General features: G+C 39.4%; 1 long non-coding RNA gene and 1 other non-coding gene across 2 annotated transcripts; one reads left to right on the top strand and one right to left on the bottom strand.

Moving 5' to 3' along the window:
• Positions 1–326: 326 nt before the first annotated feature.
• On the bottom strand, positions 327–408 carry trnaf-aaa. The gene has a single exon. It is a non-coding gene; the product is annotated as a tRNA-Phe (tRNA).
• A 6,763-nt stretch (positions 409–7,171) lies between these two features.
• On the top strand, positions 7,172–15,020 carry LOC122989900. Its single transcript, XR_006405206.1, has 3 exons — positions 7,172–7,251; positions 14,155–14,317; positions 14,693–15,020. It is a non-coding gene; the product is annotated as an uncharacterized LOC122989900 (long non-coding RNA).
• The last annotated feature ends 5,811 nt before the right edge of the window (positions 15,021–20,831 follow it).

Raw genomic sequence — 20,831 nt, 5'->3', positions numbered from 1 at the left:
AAACTTCATATCTTATGAACATATACACACATATACATTTTACCCAGCGTGACTCACAGGCTTTGCTGTGTTGTTTTCCTTCAGATGAAGATGTATGTGTCACAGGAATGAACAGCACCTTGTCTGTGATGAGATGAGAGCGAGAGCAAGACATGAAGTGTCTATTGAAGCGGTGTGTGTTCAAAGGAGACGGATCTTGTCAAGTTTAAAGAACTTGATAACATAACGTGAATAAAGACAACAGTTGAGAGATGATGCCAACTTAAAGAAGAGTTCAGCAGCTCCTGAAGGAACTGAGAGAGGAAGTGCAGGCAAACATTGTCAAATGACAGTGGTGGGATTTGAACCCACATCTCTTGTCAGACTAGAGTTTTAATCTAGCGCCTTAGACCACTCAGCTACACTACCTGTAAGAGTGCTTTCATTTTTACATTCAGTGAGCCAGTGAGGAAGGCAAATAGGTAGGATAACTTAAAGGATAGTGACTTGCCATTATGTACATGGAAATAGGTCTTGATCACTGTAACAATTCCTACTTTCCATTCTGACCCTGAAGGTATTCCACCGGAATGCTTCTGAAACTAATATGAAGCTTGAGGAGTCATAGTAGCCAAATCAAGTCAGTATCTTTTAAAGTTAGTCTATTTCTGTATGAAATACCCTCCTTTTGTTTCCCTGGAAAAGCTTGCCAAGAAACTTCTTTCTGGGGAAACAAAAAGCTTGAAGCTTCACATTAGTTTCAGATGAACTTTGGAATGCTTTTTTTTTTTTGCACAGAGCGAGGGCAGTACATGTTGTCCTCCATCTCTTACAGTGTATTCATGTTCTGGTGGAATACCTTCAGGGCCAGTATGGAGAGTGGGAATTGTTACAGCAACCAAGACCTATTTCCACATGCATAATTTCACATCAGTATTATATTAAGATAGACTTGAAAAAACCTGAACCTATCCTTTAAGATGAGATGTTTCAATGAAAACGAAGAGCAACCAATGGAAGGTATTAGTAAATGACATCAACTGTCCACAGCATTGAGGAGAAACATCTAATTTTAGACATTTGGAGCAATTAGTTTGTTTTTCCTAAAATGTTAAAATATGGATATGGATGGTAGTTTCCAGTTTGTAATGCATGGTGTAAATGGGGTCTTAGTATCCCCAGTTTTCCATTCCACAATGTGTTCAAGTACATTTGGCGATGCTAGTTGTTCTGTACAAGATTTCCTGAACTTCTAAAACAAGACAGGTGTATCCTATGCTTTTATTCTTTCCAGAAATCACATGAGATGCAGGTGTCAAATGGCGGCAGTGGGATTTGAAACCACTTCACAGCAACTGAAGCTTTAATCCAGTGAGACCTCTCTACCACACTACCTCAATGGACTGCTGTGGTCACATCTCTTTCAAATATTTTATCAAAGGGGGAAAAAAGACACATGAAATAAAAGCACTGTTTAAAAAATACAAGTGAAGAAGGAGAACAGGTAAGATACTCAAAGGAGGTTCATTGCAACGAAAGGCTGGTGGAGCAAAACTATTTGCATCAGCATGTGGTGTCCACTTTAACACCAAAGAAAGAAGACATCTCACTTTATACTCTTGTGGTAAAGGATGCTTACTCATGAAAAAATTCAATATGAGTATTGATGATAAGATTGAGTCAGTATGGATCGGTTGAATATATTTGCACTTAGCAGAGGATAGCTTTGACGTACCCACCTCTGGGTTATGGGTACGGCATGCTTCCGCTGTGCCACTCTGCTTTCAGATACTCACTGTGGTATATATTTTGCTATATATACCCCTGTGGGTATTATCCTGACGAAGACCTCTAGTTGGTTGAAACATCACAAGATAAAATTAACAGGAGCTTTGATTTAGCGTGCAGGTACTCCTTTGCAATATAATTGGAAACTATCACTAACTACAGCGTCAAAAATGCTGTCAGCACAAACTGATGATGATTGTATGAGTTTGCAAATGTGCACCTGATGAACTGGCAACGGATTAGAAAGGCATGTGTGTGGGTATGTATTTGTGCCTGCATGCCCCTCTCTCTCTCTCTCTGTATGTGTGTGTGTGTGTGTGTGTGTGTGTTTAATTTTGTTTAATTTTGGATTTGGCCTTAAATGCATCTTCCCTCTTGTCCTTGCTGTTAATGGACTTCTCCTCTCCATCACAATACCACTACAGGTCTGTCAGGGTCAGAGGAAACATTCTGTACTTTAACAGACAGGCTGATAGAAAATCACTCAGGGGAGACTTTGATCATTTCAATGAAAATTGGATCAAGACAAAATAATAAAAATGTCTTTGGCTTCAGTCCCGCTAAGCACCAAAATCTTTTACAGGGATAGAGAAATCCTCAGAGAGGAGTTTTAATTCCAAATTAAGATATCCACCACTTTTGACATCCACTATTACAAAAATGATTGATAGCGCAAATTAACCTGTCTTTTAAAGGTTGCATATTATGCAAATGCACTTTGTCATGTCTTTTTAACATAACTATGTGTCCCCAGTGTGTCTAGAGACCCCCCAAACTATGAGAAAAAACCATCCTCTCTCTTTTTCTCCTGCTCCATCTTTCGTTAAATGTGTGTGCAAACACGCCATTTAGATTCGGATCCCTTTATGGCTTCATAAAGGAATCTGTTGAACATAAGACCTCCTACAGCTCTTCAGCAGGCTGATGGTCCCTGCCCACTGAAAACCTACTGAATCAATCTCGCCGTCCACCATGGTTGTATCCTCGCTAACGCTGGCTTTGGTGACACAAAGATGTTGAAGTCCAGAGCAAAGCACACAGATTGTTCTGTTGTTGGCTGCAAGAACCAACACACCAAACTGGAAAACTGTTGGATGTGTACATGAACCATTTTACTTAAGGCTGCTTTCTGAATGAGGGCCAGTACAAAGCAGGATTTGCTTCAGAACTGAAGCTTCAGGTGAATACTGGCTGTCCATGACACCACTTCAAACTTGGCAGCTGTAAATTTTGCCATGTTTTATGCTGTTTTAGTGTTTATTTAGCAGGTTAGCCTGTTGAACTTGGCATTAGCATGTTGCTAGCGTCTATGGTACACCCTCAGGCTGGAGCGATGTTGAACTAATGTTGTAATACTGAGGGACAATCAAGAGAAACTGTGTGAATGTTAAGCCTCATTTGAAGGGAGGACAAGCCCAGCTTACTGACATTTATAATAGGCAGGTGTTCAGAAAGGCTACTTCCTCTCTGGAGTACCAAGATCACCTCCTTCGGACAGAGTTTGAACTGTCATCCTCAGGTCGTTGGTTGAGGGTGCCATTATGGTAGATAGTATTTTATTGTTTTCTGTTTACTTGACTTCTGCACTTTGACCTTGATGCTGAATGTACTCCTTCAAATCACTCAATACCCACTAGATCCTGTTGTTTGTTGCTGTCTAGCAGGTTATTTTTGATGTTTTTGTATGATTTTTTGAGTTTTTTGTATATCCTCGCTGCAAACCAAATTTCCCTTTAAGGGACAATAAAGATACTCTGACTTTGAAACCAACCAAATAAAGACAATAGCAGGTTGGGTGGTGGTAACTGTTACACTTATAATGCTGCGGTGCTAGTTGTTAAACGGTACTGCTACTGCAGCTCTGTTGCAGTTCCAGTATGAATATGAATACTGTCAACAGCCCTCGGTCTCTCCTTTCACAATCATATAATCTCGCATTGTATTACAAACACTGAGACTCACTAGGTCAATGTTGCTTTCGCACCGGGACCTTGTACTGTATTTACAAGCTTTAGGTATGTCACAACACAAGTTATACTCAAAGTCAAATGTTCTGTGTAATGAGTTTCTTCTTCAATAATTGATTGAATACATTATTTATCATTTTTCCACTGTTGGTAGCCATAACTACACATCTGAGATGAAGTTGGTGTAACCTCTCACTGTTTCCTGCATACAGGCCAGCACATCACTACAGTTATCTGCACCAAGGGATGTTGGATGCCAGACCGACTCACCACAGAGACACACTGTTGGCACACAATTGTCTTTGAGGACTCTTCAGCCTCACATCAGACATGAAGGTTTATAGCCTGATATATTATGACTTAACTTTTGATTAAGTTTAACAATGCGCTGTTGCAGCCTTTAGTAGTTGTATTTATACTCTAATATTGCTATGTTGGTTTCATAAAAAAATAATTCTGTTACAGCTGTCAAGGCTACTGTGTCTTGCAAAGACTTTGGTGTTGGCACATCCACTGTTCCCTATGCAGCTCCTCTGCCCATTCTAACATCCACACCAATAAAGAGACTGTCAAAGAGACCTTGTCTGGACCTGGAGGAGGGCAGCTATTCAGTGGTGGCTTCACAAGGGCTGGATGCAACCTATGACCCTGCAGACTAGGTCGCAGCTTTGACAGTCAACAGACATATCCTGAGTTACTCAAATATCCATATGTCTGTGTATGTGTGTGTGTGTATATATATATATATATATATATATATATATATATATATATATATATATATATATATATAGAGAGAGAGAGAGAGAGAGAGAGAGAGAGAGAGAGAGAGAGAGAGAGAGATACACACACATACATATATATACATGTTTGTTGAATGTTGTGGACATTTCTGGAGAGAAGCTGGATGTTACACTGAGGGAGGGTTTGCACCAACTCAGGCAATTGGGTCTGGGTTATGTAATGGACAATGTTGTGAATGGGAGCACTTTGGGTGAACACTGTAAATAGTTTACACTGTGGAGCTGATAAAATCCAGTAGCTGGCGGTAATGCACCAAAAGGGGTTTGCCAGCCACCAATAAGAAATAATGAACAAAAGACTATGTGTCATGTCATTTTTTGAAAGTGTCTGGGTGTTAAAATGTGACCAAATATAAAGAAATACTAACACTGGTGACATCAACTGATGCAGCCACTACAGTTACAATGTTATTGTTGAAACTGTTTTAAAGAGGTGTTGATATAACTGTATGATCACTTTGGAGGATGTAGTTTGTGCTGCTGCTAAACTGTATTGCATCTTTCTGTATAATGCAATACACTTCAACAGCACCACAAACAACAAAAACTGAACATTATGATGATCAATGATAGTGGTATTTATTGCAGAGCTGTTACGTTAGACTCATTAATTTATAACTGGGTGTCTTTGTAAATACACAGGGGAGAGTGAGAGGGAGCCAGGTACATTGCTGTAGACAGCTCAAACCATATCATGGCTTATAACATGTTGCTCTATTTTATTTTATTTTTTTACAGTGGTGTAGCATCCAGTTCCACCCCTAATATAGATAAACACATAGGTAACACATTATGGAGCTGTTTGAGGCATGTCCTGTGTACTAGCGTGCATGTTATGTTTGAACCAAAGGCTTGGGACATTCCTATCCGTGGAACAGTTGTGCCCCCATTGACAATTCTCCCAAATAGTATTCCAGCCGGGAAACTCCAGCTTCCCGCAGCAGTGTATGTCAGTGGAGCATCCTTCTTTAAACTTGAAAAGGTAAATGAAGAAGAACTATATGTTATAGTATGGACTGTATAAGAATAATGGACATACTGGTTTTGAGGCCTCAGGTTTGGCATTTTGACCGTCGCCATCTTGGATTTTTAGAGCCAGAAGTGATGAGAAAGTAACCACATTTGGAGGAGAGGGTGGAGCTGACTCTGACGCTAGCTGGTAGCTTTGTTAGCATGGTGCATTTGCAGTCTATGGTTAACTGTGATAATGCAAATGCTAAATTTCGCGACTGAAAAACAGGCTAAACTCCATTAACCGTTCTATTTTTAAAATGCCTATTTAAAAAAAAGTTACATCTGTTGTGTTACGGGTCAAATTTGACCCGGTTGTAATTATGGGTTGTTTATGCAGAGAAATACCTATATAATAATAGTGATAAAATCCTATTAAAAAAAATACTGTAATAATATTATGTAATAATATTCAAATTATGTCCCATGCCAAGAAAGCGTATTGACTTGAATTCAATTGTAGAGTGGCACCCCCCCCCCCCCCAACATACACACACACACACATACACACACACCATGCCGGAGATGACACTTGTTGTGTGATCAATGAAAATAAAATGTTTTTTTCTCCTTTTTTCATAGGGAAGTAGATGCAGTCAATGTTGAGCCTTAACACAACAGATGTAACAGTAATTGCTCATTTTAACATATAAAAATGGTCTTAAAATGTATTTTCCTGTTCTGTTCATCATAAGCAATAAAATAGATACATTTTGCCTATTTTAAACTAAAAACAATTTGTACATTGTAGTTAAATGTGGTCCAAGGTACATAAAAGTGCTTGTTAATGAATTCAAACACGCATCAAATTTGACCCACTAACACTTTAGGTGTAAACCCTTTTCTAACACATTAGAAGGGTTAAAACAAAATGTAGTTACCAGAAAAATTGAACATCTGACTCCTTATAGGGTCTTTTACTACAACCAAATGCTTAACTTTTGGTTTGAACTGAAAACACACTGAAAGAACAACGGCTACGCTTATACTCTGTGAATCTTGGGTCACGCTGTGGTAGCGCCTTGTCAGTCACAATGTAGCCATGCCCAAAAGCATACCCTGCTTTATTGTCAAATTTAAAATAAATGGGACCATAATTTACAAAATGAACAACATGCTGTATTGAAGAAGACTTGAAACTAATGATTGAGACCATAAACTCATTAGGAAAGTGTTTACTGAGATAATAAATCAAGTGAGAAGTTGGGTAAATTTCCCATAGACTTCTATATAATCAGACATTTTTTTTGGAGCCTTTGCATTGTGTGACTGTGCAGCTGACAAGGTGATTTGGTCGAGCTGCGTGCTGGCTTTGTTGCCAGGGTTGTTTTGGGTCTTTAGTTTTGCTCTAGTGTGCTCTGTTTTTTGGGAGATAAATCATGTTTTTTGGGGGGGGCAGGGGTTGTTTTGTTTTTTGTTTTTTTTTTTTTTGCAGGAAGCATTGGTTTCTGACCTGATGTTGGATTGTTGTGTGCCATTTAGAGGGTAAATGTTTCTGTTTTGATAGGGCATTTCCCCCTTGGGTTGAGTCCTTTTGTTACTTCTGTAGTGTTGTAGCGACGTGATTAGTGTCAGCTGTTTTCGGACAGCTGTCTAAGGGGCACATCCGCAGGATCTCATGGGGTTGCCTGCTTGCAGGTTGCCTTACAAGTCTGTTGGTTTCAGTGCGTAAATACCTGCCGCAAGCCGCATGAAGACTAGGGGTGAGTTTTTAGCAAGCTTTGGTTAGGCAGTTGGGGAGAAATTCTGTGGGGGATTGTTAATTGTCCTAAGTACATGTCTATCAGTGAACACATTACTGTCTGCATAGGTAATTATGGCACATTGGTAATTATGGCTTCCTTGTTGGGTTTCTTGATTCTCCTACAGTGGTATCTGTAAATAGCTGTAAAAAAAGAGCAGTGCAAATAACTGACCATTATGGCATTGTTGTTGCAGAGTAAAGTTGTAAAGATGAGATTAGAAAAGCAGTTTTATCATCTTTCTTTGGACGAGGTGTGTTACAGAAGAGTGAGTTTTGTCTGGTTGTGGCGGAGCAGCCTGTGTCTGCACCAGCAGTTGTGCAGATGGGAGAGTAAGGAGGAGAGGCAGCTTGACTTCAAGAAGCAGCTTGAGTTGGAGAAAATTTGGCATAACTTATAAAATGAAATTGTGAGTTAGAGTAGTCCAAATTGCAGCTAATCAGAGAGGGAAAGCTTTCTCCGGGGGTGTCTAGCGCAGAGGATTCTATTTCCATTGGTTCTGCACCAGGTGGTGTGGATGTTATTGCTAACCTGCCTTTGGTGCCACAGTTTAATGAGCAATACCCTGACACGTTTTTTCACTCTTTGACTGTGTTGGAGATGCAAAAAATTGGCCAGATTCGGACAGAGTGCTCATGCTTCAGTGTGTCCTCACTGGGAAAGTGCAGGAGGCTTATTCAGCTATTTGTGCTGAGGATGATTTGGATTATGATACGGTGAAATTGGCTGTATTAAGAGCATATGAGTTAGTCCCTGAAGCATATTGCCAGAAGTTTAGAAATTGGGTGATAAGAGAAAGAGGAGAGTCCACACTGTAATTTTTTAGATGCAGTTTAATGGGACATCCACAAGTTATGTTTTGAGCTCCATGCTCGTCTTTAGACTAAATAAAATGAATAGTAGCCATCCTAAATAGATCACCGGCTCTGGTCACATGACATGTGTCAAACCCATTTCATCCCTGATCACCATTTTGTATACAAGTGCAAACACATGTGTAAAGAAGACAATAATAAACACATATAATACAAGGAAATGCATAATACAAAGAAATATAGACAGGACCCTTGGACCCTACATCCTCCTTTTTTAAATAAGAGTCTAAATACAGAACCCTTGGATGTTCAAACAAATATGAAAAATATAGGGGAAAACCATGCCCATAATCTGACAAAAAAACATGGCAGCAACATGTAAACAATCACAGGAATGGTCTGATATCCTCAGGAGTAGAGAGTCAAAGTTGCCTCGTCTACAAGAACATTTAATAGCTTCAATGCCAATGTATCTGAGTGGATATGCTGTGCTGGGCTTTTTTTTTAAATAGACAGCAACTGGGCTTGTTACATCCTGGTTATGAATGGCACATCTGTGTTCAGTGATCCTAGTTTTGAAGGCTCTGGTTGTTTTTCCAATATAAGCCAGACCACAGAGACATTTAAGCATATATATTACATTCTTCATGTTGCAAGATATAATGCCCTTGACATTGTAGGTTCTGCCTGAGTGAGGATGATTGAAGGTATGAGTTCTATATGTAAAATGGCATTGTTGGCAATTTCCACATCTGTAATTGCCAGGAGGGACCTGACTGAGGAAGTGTGAAGGGGTGGAGGGGGTAGGTCTGCTCTCATCAGTATATTATGAAGATTAGGTGGTCTTCTCTAAACAACTAGAGGAGGGTTATCAATGAAGGGTCTTTATCGATGATGTACCATTGTTTCTTTATAACCTCCTCAGTGTCTCTTCCAACAGGTGAGTACTGAATACAATAGGTAACTCTGGATTCAGGTTGTTTTGATTTTTTTCTATTTTAACATTCACAGTTTGAGAGATTTTATCAAACTGCCTGGATGCCTCTGTGATCCACTCTTCCCTGTAGCCCCTGTCTTAAACTGCATCTAAGGAAAAAGGGAGCTACAGTGTGCAGACTTTCCATGTCAAGAGTTTTCCAGGAAATGACACAGAGGTTGACTCAGATTTCGGAACAGTGCCACACTGAGTCTCCCAAACACAAATGATTATTGATTTCAAAAGGAATGGATATTTGATGTTATTTTTAGCATTAAAAAATGTTTTTTATTGGCCTGGCCACTTTGAGCTTCAAGAAAGTGCCTTCAGGAACCAATGGGTGACATAATGGTGACTATGTCCATTTTTTACAGTCTATGTCCAAAACATATTTATGTTGAATTACAGTGGTGTAAATTCATTATGACAAAAAAACAAAACTAGTTCAAAACCTAGTATATGGCTGGACTGACCTTGTATGGTCAATGTGCGTAATTGTGGCCAGTTTGTTACAGGGATAGTCAGTGGAAGTGTCTTTAATGTGAATTCCTGGATATTAAATGTTCATCTGCAATTTTCTGCTGTGGACCCAGTAATATTTGTTGTTAAAGTGTACTGAAATAGCATCACATGACATGGTTAAGCAATGTTTGAGTAAAAAAAAAAGTTATAAATGCAGTTGCAAGAACAATACTTTCCACTCATATCTTGGGATGTTTGATTTGAGAGAGAACTGAGTTTACTTCTAATGATAACTATTATAATTATTATTAAATCCCCCTGCTCTTTCATCTGTTTCACTCTGCAGATGTCTCTTGTTTTTCATTGTATTGAATGCTTTAACTGTACTTTAACTCCCTCATGTGCCTTTTTTTCTGCCTCTTTCCCAGTTAAGGAGGCTGTGGGGGAAATTATAAATGAAAGTTTTGACAGCATTTTAGGCGCAAAGTCAGGAGGTTTATCTCCACCTGGTTACTGCAGTTAGTCAAATCAAGCACAACTGCAGAGCAGATGCCCCACACTAAACTGATATAACAGATATAACACACAGCCTGTTCAAGGGGGGAATGCTGCACCTTTATTCCGCCTCGCTATTCTGTATAAAAGGTACAGACATGGAGTTGGGGACAGGGTTGCTTCGCCGATAAGCCGGCTACGGAGGTAGTCACAGAGCCGGATCCAGACAACCTTCGGATGTGGTCTGACTGATCGCCAAGACCTATATAAACTTGTTGAGAGGAGTATGATATGTGACCTTTAAATGATAGAAGGTAACAAGTCCTCAGTTGGAAGAATGACAACCCTGACAGACTGGATCTTTTAAATATCAGAGATATGAACTTCAAGTTCATATTGAACTTTAAGTGATGATTCTGTTTAGCCAAAACTGTTATATAGGCTACATAGGGTTTTGAAATAGAGAAGGAGTTTGCACACAGAAGTTAATATTTACCTGTCCATCAAAAGCTTCCATATGGTCTACAATTATCTAATATCTAATTTTATATATGAAATGGTTTTAAAGCCATTCGATTGCATCATAGCTTCTTTATGCTATTAATAAACTGGAACAACTGTCAAATTAAAAAGTGCCTTGTCTTTAAGGTAAGTAAAAAGAAACTAGATGAATCACACAGGAAAGAAACAGCATCATATTTTTGAACTCTCACACTTAGCCAGAGGCATGTTCCTGCTTTGTTTTTGTTTTGCTTTTTTTACATAAATCACAGAGATTCTACAGATCAAAAAAGGTCTGCTGTCAAACCTGTTGACTGCATTCTCGCACTGGTATCGTAACAAACATACTAGTGTTTGGAGATGTAACCGCTTTACACAGCTCTTGTTTTGCAACTCTTTTTCTGGTGCATCCACTGACTCCTGGTAGATTATTTTGACCCCTTTCCAGTTAATGCTGTGAGCGGTTTTAGTTTGGCGTTCACAGACAGCTGATGCCTCATCCCAGTGTTAACTGAGACTCTTGTCCACGGTCCTTCTAATTTCACTGTTGTGCTCTCCACTGCTGTTGCATGTCATGTAGTCATGCCAAACACCAACCCAGCTCTCCTCTCTAGTGGTCCTGTTCTCTGGGTGTACCAGCAGAGATCTTACGTCTGGGACAAACAGCCTGCATGAGCAGCGCGTGTGCATCGCGGGACATCTTGATTTCCATTTCAGCACTCATGTTAATAGATTAGAACAGCCACACAGCCTGCGTGAGCCGCGTGTCGCTGCTACGGCACGTCATCTAGAGATTCAGGGTCTCGTCTATTTTTTCCGCTTGATGAGAAAATGATCTGTTGACAGTCATATTGACATTACACCTTTCACTATGGTTTCAATGTCTGATTCTATAGAATATGTCACAGACATGAAGTGTCACCACTGCAGGTCAGCCTGCGTGGTGCATGCTGGGGCAGGGAGCCTCTCTAGCAGGGAACTCCAGTACAGAGAGTCAGTGACACGCAGAGCTTCTTTTCTCGACTCCTGTTGCTTTCTGTAATATTAGTTCTAACCGACACTCCTGCTTGTTGTTTTACCTGCTTCCAGATGGAGATTTGGTGTTGTTATTTTTCTTATTTGCTGTCAGTTTCCCTCCTGACAGTTTGAGGGGTTTGTTTGTTGGAGTGTGTCTGACTCATTTGGGGAACTTGGTGTTGTCTGGAGGGATTTTCTTCACTTGGAGCGGTGACAGCAGGGTTTAACTGGAATAATCAATATAGTCAATAATAAAAACCCGTCCTTTGTGAGGTGTGTATGTGGCTGACACAGAAGTAGCACCAACCGGACCCCACCATGCCCATCCGAAAGAAAGCTGCTTTCACCTCACATATTATTTATTTATTTTTAACAATTAAGCACATGTTTCTTAGTCTTTTTCTCGCTAAACTAAATATAAATGAAATTTATAATTAAATGATATAAAACATGCTATTATTGATGGCCTTTATCAAAGCCAAACTCTATGTAGAAAGATAGAGCTGGCAGCAAGCGTGCGAGACGCAGCAGTTCAGCGATGCACACACACTGCTGAGGTTCACGCAGGCTGTGGGACACAGGCGTTACAGTGTTATATGGATTGCCGTAGATTACTTTCTGAACCTGCTGACTCCCATCGATGAAAGGACAAGGACATTGAGGAAAAGAATTAATAAATACCAAAAGCATTGGTTGTCTGTGAACACTAGACCAAAACCAGTCACAGCATTGATTGAGGGGGTCAAAGTCATGGACCAGGAGTCAGTGGACAGCTTCAAAAGCTATTCAATGTTTATGATCTCCACATTACCATATATGAACATATATGAACTGCTATCACATGATTGTAGTTCCTCACAAAGGTCATGTGACGACACTTGAGCCAGCTTCACTGGCTGAATAAAGACCATGATATGAAGATGAAAGCTACAAAAGCCAATTAGTGGGTCTTTAAGCTTAGATCATTTTTGCTCCAAAAGGTAATTGCTGCGCGGCCACAGCGTGTTGCTCCCTGGTTGCAGTGCGATGCTCCCTGGCCACAGCTCGCTGAGCCTACCGGTGTTTAGTAAACACAGTTGGTGAAAAGAAAAGTTGGTGGTTTGCAGGTCAGGTGGTTGATTAACGCATATTTGAGCAAGTTAGGCGGTGCGGATTGGTCCTTACCGGCCAGCGGCAACACTGCAGCAGCAGCATCTGTGTGCTTGTTTGTGTGTGAGCGAGTGAGCACACATACATGCAGCAGGGGGAGGGGTGGCTGACTGACTAGGAGTGAGAGATGCTTTGCTGAAACATGGTGCAAAACATGTTAGAGATCTTAATGTAATTATGAGAGGTGTAAGTGAGGAAAAATACATCACCTGCGACTGCAGCACCAGGGTGTTGACTGCAGCTCATTTAACAGCCACAGATTTCACTAAAGAAGGATTAGCAATTTCTGATTCCTACATATAGAACCTTTAAATCATTTGAATTAAACTCAGAATTGAGAGTGCCTTGTGCATGTTTTACTTGTTTGCATTTGTTATGGCCTTTGAGTCAAAGGAGCACATTTTTTTCATTGAGTGTTTTCAAATGACTTTATAGCCATGTCACTGGCTTTGATGGCAATGTCGGTAGATCACTCGATCTGTCCACCACAAAATATCTCAACGATTGGATGGAATACCATGAAATTTGGTACAAGATATCTATGATCCCAAGAGGATGTACCCTAAAGACCTTGGTTATCCCCTGACTTTTCCTTTAGCATAACCAGCAGATTGACATTTGTGTGAAATGAAAAACATTGGATGGATTGTTACAGAATTATGTGCACTTCAGTATCACTTATTGTCTATAAAGCAAAGATGCATTGAAGTGTTCTACGTTTTGAGTCTACTGGAGTTTCGCTAAAACGCAGAATAAAATAATGTGTCTACATTAATAATTAAGTTTACAGCACATTTTAGTACTTTGTGAAGTCAGCCCTGCCATTTACGTCCTTATCTTTCATAAGATCCTAGTGCTTTCCGATCTCCTCATCTCAACCCACACATGTTCAAGACTATATTTCATCATCATCTTGAAACGTGTGATGTTTTTCTTCTCTGTTGCATCCTTTGTTGTCTGTAAGGTGCCCTGCGATGAAGCTGATTTGTTAAAAGCACTCTACATATAAATGTGACTTGACTGGACCTGACAGAGAAGGTGATGTCTTTCCTGTGTGAACTTGACCTCTTTGCCGTGAGGGTGAACGAGTTTCTCTATACTGTTAACCAGCCCTACATCATGTGTCAGCGAACTCACATGTCAAGGAGAAAAGAGGAGATGATGAAATATGATGACAGAGGGTGGATTCATACATGGATAGAAAGACACATTGAAATGCGCAGCAGAAAGCACTGCACAAAGCATGCAGAGGAAGTAGCAGTGGTACTAGGTCTATAGCATGGGCCTTGAGGGCATTTTGACTGGTGCGGCAGGAGCACAAAGCTCTTACTAAGCCATGGCACCCCCCCCCCCCCCCCTTAAGGGACCTTAATGTGCATCCGAAGGAAAGTAAAATGTTCTTGTAATAGATGGTCAATGTCATGGTGGTCTATTGTGTTTGCCTTGTAGGTGATCGCTACAGTGATGGGGTCAAATAAGATGGGAATAGTCAGTCCAATTCCCCCTCCGAGGTAGAGAGTGTGAGTGTTTGTGGATGTGAAGCTGGAGACTGACCTCTACAGCTCATCAGGTTTTCTATTGGCCATGAGGAGGCTGTTTTCTCTGTGTTTGGGTGAGTATGTGTGTGGTGTTGAACACTGAAAATGTGGAAAATACAGCCATAAATGTGACTGCAGTACAAGGCAAATATCAATAGCAACTCACCAGGCTGAGGGAGGTGAAAGCAGGGTGATGAGTGAGGATTAAGACACAAGAAGGATGCTGAGAAATAGAAGAGAGAAGCAAGGAATAAATGAAACATTTCAGTTTTTTGAACAACACTCAACACACTGCTGTAACTCCATTCATTACCTGAGGTGTACAACCAGGGAAAGTAACCTGATGTGTGGGTGCTCAAAAAGCATGTTGACCACAACTACATCTTTTTTTCAACTCAGCCCTCGAGGTTCAATCAGATTTCTGTGCTTCTGTCTTTCCCTCCTAATAGGTTTGGGTTCTGCCTGACAAGTGCCAAACGGACAAGAAGTTGATTAGAGTTTTTCAAAGCTTCCCTGTTTTTCTGAAAGAAAAGAGGAATACAAATCTATTGAGCTGTTTGAAATATTGCTGCGAGTAAGCACTTGCTTGGCTTGGGATAAATAACGAATAAAACACCATTTGGATTGTCTGTCCGCTGCAAACTCGCCATGGACTCACCAGCATCCCCCCTGAGTCTGGGAAGAGATACAACACTGTAGTTTCTGGAGAATTCTCACTGCAAAAAGTGCAGTAACCATTTTAAAGCTTTTGTAAATATAATAATGTAGATATATATAAAGATATTTGAGGAGATAAAATAGGGCTCAAAACATCAGTCCTGGCTCACAATTCTTCGTAGAATGTTTGATTTGTTGCTATAGAAGATTTTATGACTAAAGGTAAGAAGAAAAGAAACCTTAATACTGCATTTGTTGATTTTTTTAGCCTACTTTGGAGCGGCAGAACAAGTCTAACATATTAACACATTATAACGTTGTCAATGCAAACATGTTAGCAAATAGTTGCCTCATTAAACATCCAGCAAACACAGAGCAACATCAGCCTTCATTTGGAACTGCCAAACACCTGGCTCCAGCTAGTTGTTAACTTTGTCTATTTGCTGTTTGGTGCTGAGTGTGTAGCGCTAATGGAGCCTTTTACCTCAACCCCCCTCCTTTAATCTTTTATTCCAGAAACAAAATTTGCATAAAGTGAAATAAGATTTAAGACTGAGACTCAATGACTTATTAAGACTGACATTTTTTACAGGGGGTAAATTTTTTTGCCATCGTTGGCACCATGACAATTGCTGCAGGCTGTAGCAGACACCAACTGCAGAGGCATGACCCACAGCAAGCACCCCCTCTCAGCAAGGCAGATCGTAGCTTCTGTCAAAACAGCGGTGAAGCTGCAACCCCAGCTGAGAATGTCAGCTAGCCTCGTCTGAACAGCGCAAGACTGGCAGCTGAAGGTCGACCTAGAAAGACTACTCAAATTCCCAGAAAGCATCAACAACTGCGCCTAATTCAGACATTGTGCTGATGACAGAAACATCAAGACAAGTTGTTCTGCTGAGATGAGTGGAAGGATAAAGACACAAACCACCAGTGACACAAGGTTATACTGATGGGATGTGCAGGAAATGCATATTTGAATCCAAAGAGAAAGTGCATGTTATATCCATAATTTCATTATATGTTCTAGCAATATATGCTGGATATTTTTATTTCAAAATTTAGTTAGATAAACCCCTTGAGATGCACCATCTTGTTTTCGAGGGGGTCCATAGGCACAAAACATAAAACTTACAACTTTTAAACAAAACAAAATACATTAGTAATCATAATGATAATAAATTAAACAATACAACGACACAAAACAATCAGCATAGTAACATCAACAGGGACATACACACACACACGTAAGGGCTCTCACACATTCCAAACCCCACTCGCTCCATCTGTTACACGTCATCTGTACAAGGAATGAACAAGCAAAGAGGACTTGAAGTCATGGAAGAAAGTCACTGATCTGAGTGAGTTCGACAAATTATTCCAGTCTGATGGTGCTTTAAACTTCAAAGCACATTTCCCAATTCCTCTAAAGATTCTAAGCACAATAAAAAAGGTTGTTGAGTGTGTCTATCTATCTATCTAGTGAATATGACGATCTGAATGGAACTAAAAGCTGTTTTCGGTATAAAGGATAGTTAAAGTATGCACATTTTAAAACAAAGAGCAACCAATGAAAATGTCTCCTATAGTGCTGTTGTAGCCAGTTCAGTGTGTCATACATGAAACGATGTGTGCTGTAAGGACACCTCAGGATAAATCTACAGATATTATTGTAAACTACATTTGAAGGATGTAGATGTGTTTCAGAGGTGCTCTGGTATATGATATCATGATAATCAGTGATGGGAAATAATTTGTTTTCTTGCTTGGAGAGTAAAACAATTAATTGACCAATATTATTCTGAGACTAGCAATTATTTTGTTTCTAATAAAATCAATATGAGGCCTAAAAGAAAATTCAGAATCAATCCAAAGTCCCAAGTATTTAAATCAACTGTAATAAATGAAGACCCATCAGTAAAATTAGTAGCCAAATCAGCAGGTGAATGATTAAGATTATAACAAGGATATATGAATGTTTACTGCATATCAGAGGTATGGAGATAGGACAGGGACCACAGTAAGCCCTGATCAACAGGCAGGACCTGTTTGCTTGCTTGCTTCCCTTTAATCTGATTCATCTTCCCATGCGAACAACTAATCCTTTTATGTGTACTGTTGTGAGACTGCAATGGGGCCATGCACCTTCATGTGAGCTACTTTGTATCAGTGCATGTGTAGATTGCCTTTTCCTGCCTGATCAGATAAAAGCTAAAGGAACGTTTTAAAATACACACTGCATCCTGCCATTTACATTCATCTCACATGGTTTTATCACATATCGCCTTAGTCGTCACAGAATGCTGCCCACTAATGCAAAAGTCTTTAAAAATATGGAATAAGAAATAATCTCCATCAAATGGAAAACTAACTTGTCTGGACTACGATTCACTGTGACAGTATGCTTATGTAATGACTTCATTTATAAAATTTGAAAATTAAACAGTAGTACTTTAAAGCTGCACTAAGCAATATTTTTATATTAACAATATTAAAATTACTACATGTAATGTGAAAGTGTCACTTGTAGTGATAAACCACAAAAAGTTATCACCTACCTCCACAGCTCTACCCTCAGCTCTATCAAGCTTTTTAGCAACTAAAGTTAGCAACTAGCTAGAGAACGGAACGTTTAGCAACTAAAGAGCCAGATATTTCCTGCACAAGAGTTGGTAGAGACCAAAGCAGAGTCTAAAAGCAGAGTGAATATTGGACTAACATTTGCAAGGTGGCCAATAACACAACTCCAAATAAATGCTAATGTTGCTCTGTCTCTGCTGGATGAGTAAATTGCCAACAATTTGCTATCATGTTAGCCAAAACATTATAAGATAATATGACAATGTTAAATTTACAGAGAGTAGCCAAACACAGAAGTGCTGCTGTAAGATCCAGTCTCTATTGTGGAATAATGCTGAGTAACATACCCTAATGTTAGCTGGTAGGGTTAAAAGGTCAGGATTGTGCTACTACAGGAAAATATGCTAATACAAAAACCATACACAGAAAAATTTTACATGAAAATGGACTGTGCTCCAATATTTTTCTTTCCTCATTAGTTAACTTCTGTTTTCCCTACATTTCTGCAATTGCAAATTATTACACAGCAGCTTTAAACTCCTCTACTGTTGCGTTGTGAAATGTGACATTCCAAAGACAGTTTGAACAGATCAAATGAAAATTTGCTGGGACTCTAAAAACTCTGACATATAGCAGACGAGTTGAGAGGATTTCATGAAAACATTCACAGTTTCATCACCAGCTTCTCTCAGCATGTGATAGTAACATGTGAAGTAAAACTCCTTACTGTGGCAAAGTGTTAAAAGCTTAAAATGAACTGTTGTGTTGTGTGTTTTAACCTTACTATTTTTTTAACCATAGAAAACTGAAATTGTATACCTTACTTAGTTCTCATAGGTTTGCTGTCTGTAATGTTTAGATCCAGACTGCTTCTCTTTATAGCAATTTCTTTCCATCTCCCTCTAAGGTGTCCAACTCATTCTAATGAATCCTTAATTGTAACACTTAGAGACCTACTGTTGACCCAATTTCTATGTGTTGGAGATATTTTATCATAGTTTTTGATATTATATTCCATAAGACATATTATGATTCATGCTTCTGATTTTCCAACAAAGTAGTTTAATAAAAGTGAATTGAGTAGTACAGGTTATTCAGCCCCAGACTTTCATCTTCCTACCTGAATGAAGATTGAGAAAAGAATCCCCCTTAATCACTGCTTTGCAATTGGTACAGTTTCAACAAGGGGAACTGCCTGAGGGGAGGGTGTTGAGGAGGTGCAAAATCATCCGCTCTTACAAGAATATCCCTTAGATTAGTGGCATGTTCTTGGATAAATCTAAGTTTATTCAAGAAAGTTCGACTAACAGATGGAAAACAATCAGATGGCAAACTGTCTAGAGTGACACAGGCCTTCAATGTGCATTTATCCAGTAACTGTCTCAAGCTTTAGATGTGCTGACTCCCTAAATGGCAGTAGCTTGTATACCAAACTTTTGATCTTCATGAATTAACTGTAAGGTTCTCTAAACATGACTGTTCACAACTTACCCTGCAAGTGACCTGTGATGGATGAAAAAAAAGTTTCACGCCCCCAAAGTGTTCTGGTTCCTTCTTATCTGTCTTCTGTTCTCAAGAAGGATAATTGCAGGTGCCTTGTTTTGAAGTAAACTAAAATACACAACTCATAACCAGTCTTTGTTAGGCTTGTTTTGTGTATTAATTGCCCAGGGCTTTGCCACTTCCTGGCATGTGTTGGTGGCCTAAACCTAAGATGCACTTTGCCTCTGCATTGTGCTATCCACCTTGACTTTGTGGTAACGAACTCATACTGCTAATCCTAAATAGAGAGAAGGTCTGTCAATTTTTAATTCAGAATTTAACTACCATTCAAAAATTCTACCTGTAATGATCTGTACAAACTCAGTGAGAATCTGGGGCGCATTTGTTGAAGGTTCTGTCATTGATTTACATGCCCTGATTTGCATGCCCTGTTGCCCAGTGAGTAAACTAGGAAAAGGCTGTTTTCATTAATGCAAAATTAACCTTAAAGCCAGGCTGAATGGATAATGATGACACCACACTGTCTGAGAATTGATGTACAGGAGACAGCTTTTCGCTATTTTAAAAATGCAACTGCCTCACTGTAACATTACCACCACAACAAATTCTTAAGTCACATGTTAGGTCATCACTCAACAGTAAGGCAGTGGGGCACCACAAATGAACAAAGCCACGTCGACGTCTTTTAGGACTAGACCATGGGGATTGCTTTTGAATAATGAATTCATTTGAATTAATCCAGATAATTTATATGTTAGCTTCAATTAGTTTGGTTTGATTTGTGTCAGAGTAGAGAGCTTTAGATAAAGTTGTTGAGTGGGTAATAAAACATTTCTGATTGCCAAAGATGCTCACTAGTATCCCAGGTATGATTGGGTTTTTGGAGTATGTTATGCACATGTAAACATCATATCCTGATTTCAGAGGCCTAGATAAGCCCTTACTACAGTAGAAATCAGGATACAGTGGCACCTTATCAAGGTTCCTGACTAATCTCTGTTGGTACAGAAATAAGTGACTGAATCAAAACAAAATAAACCTAGATACTGCGATCATCATGTGTACAGGGATCTGAATAACCAGGTTTCTCATGTTTCATGAAAAAGTCACATCCTGAATAAGATCAAAACCAGGATAAGACTCAAAACCAAAATACTGATGTGCATGTACAAATACTCAATGGGTCTGAAGCCGATGTGTCAAACACCTTAAATTGACGATATCACCACAGGTTCAAGTGCATCAGATTGGATTTAAAACCACAATCCCTTCCTTAGGAGGCCATACTAAACTTATCCATAAGGCCTCTTGAGATGTGTTTTATATTGAGTAATCTGTGTGTGTGTGTAGCATATACTTGATAAATTAGTCATGTATATGAACAGCTTTCATGTGTCTGATCCATATGGTTTATGCAGTTGCAGATTGCTTTTCATGCCAAAGCAAATAAGACCAAGACTTCAGTCTGCTTGAACCAATTCATTCACTGGGAACTCTCCAAGCACACTTTCATTTCAACTATTTATACAGTATGTGTGTACAGTTCAGTACTGCTCTTTGAAATAAACTAACAAGTGGTGAGCATGTTTCCATGCATATGGTTTATTGTAATTTGGTGAGAAACACAAATGTGCAAGATTCAACTGGTTGCTACCATTACATTTTTGATAGTGATACTGTGTAAGAAATTCCACATGGCTAACAATATTGTTACCCATGTTACCCATTTGGATACACATTGACAATTGGAGATCTTTAGATGTAGTTCACCAATAACTTAATTCGTCCATTAACTCCCTCATGCAGGTTGATTGCCAGACAGAAACTAAAAAAGCAGAAACAGAAAATGTA

This window comes from Thunnus albacares, chromosome 10, assembly GCF_914725855.1.
Source record: "Thunnus albacares chromosome 10, fThuAlb1.1, whole genome shotgun sequence".
Taxonomy (NCBI): Eukaryota; Metazoa; Chordata; class Actinopteri; order Scombriformes; family Scombridae; genus Thunnus; species Thunnus albacares.
The sequence above is the reverse complement of the archived record's forward strand: the minus strand, read 5'-3'. Positions and strand labels throughout refer to the sequence as shown.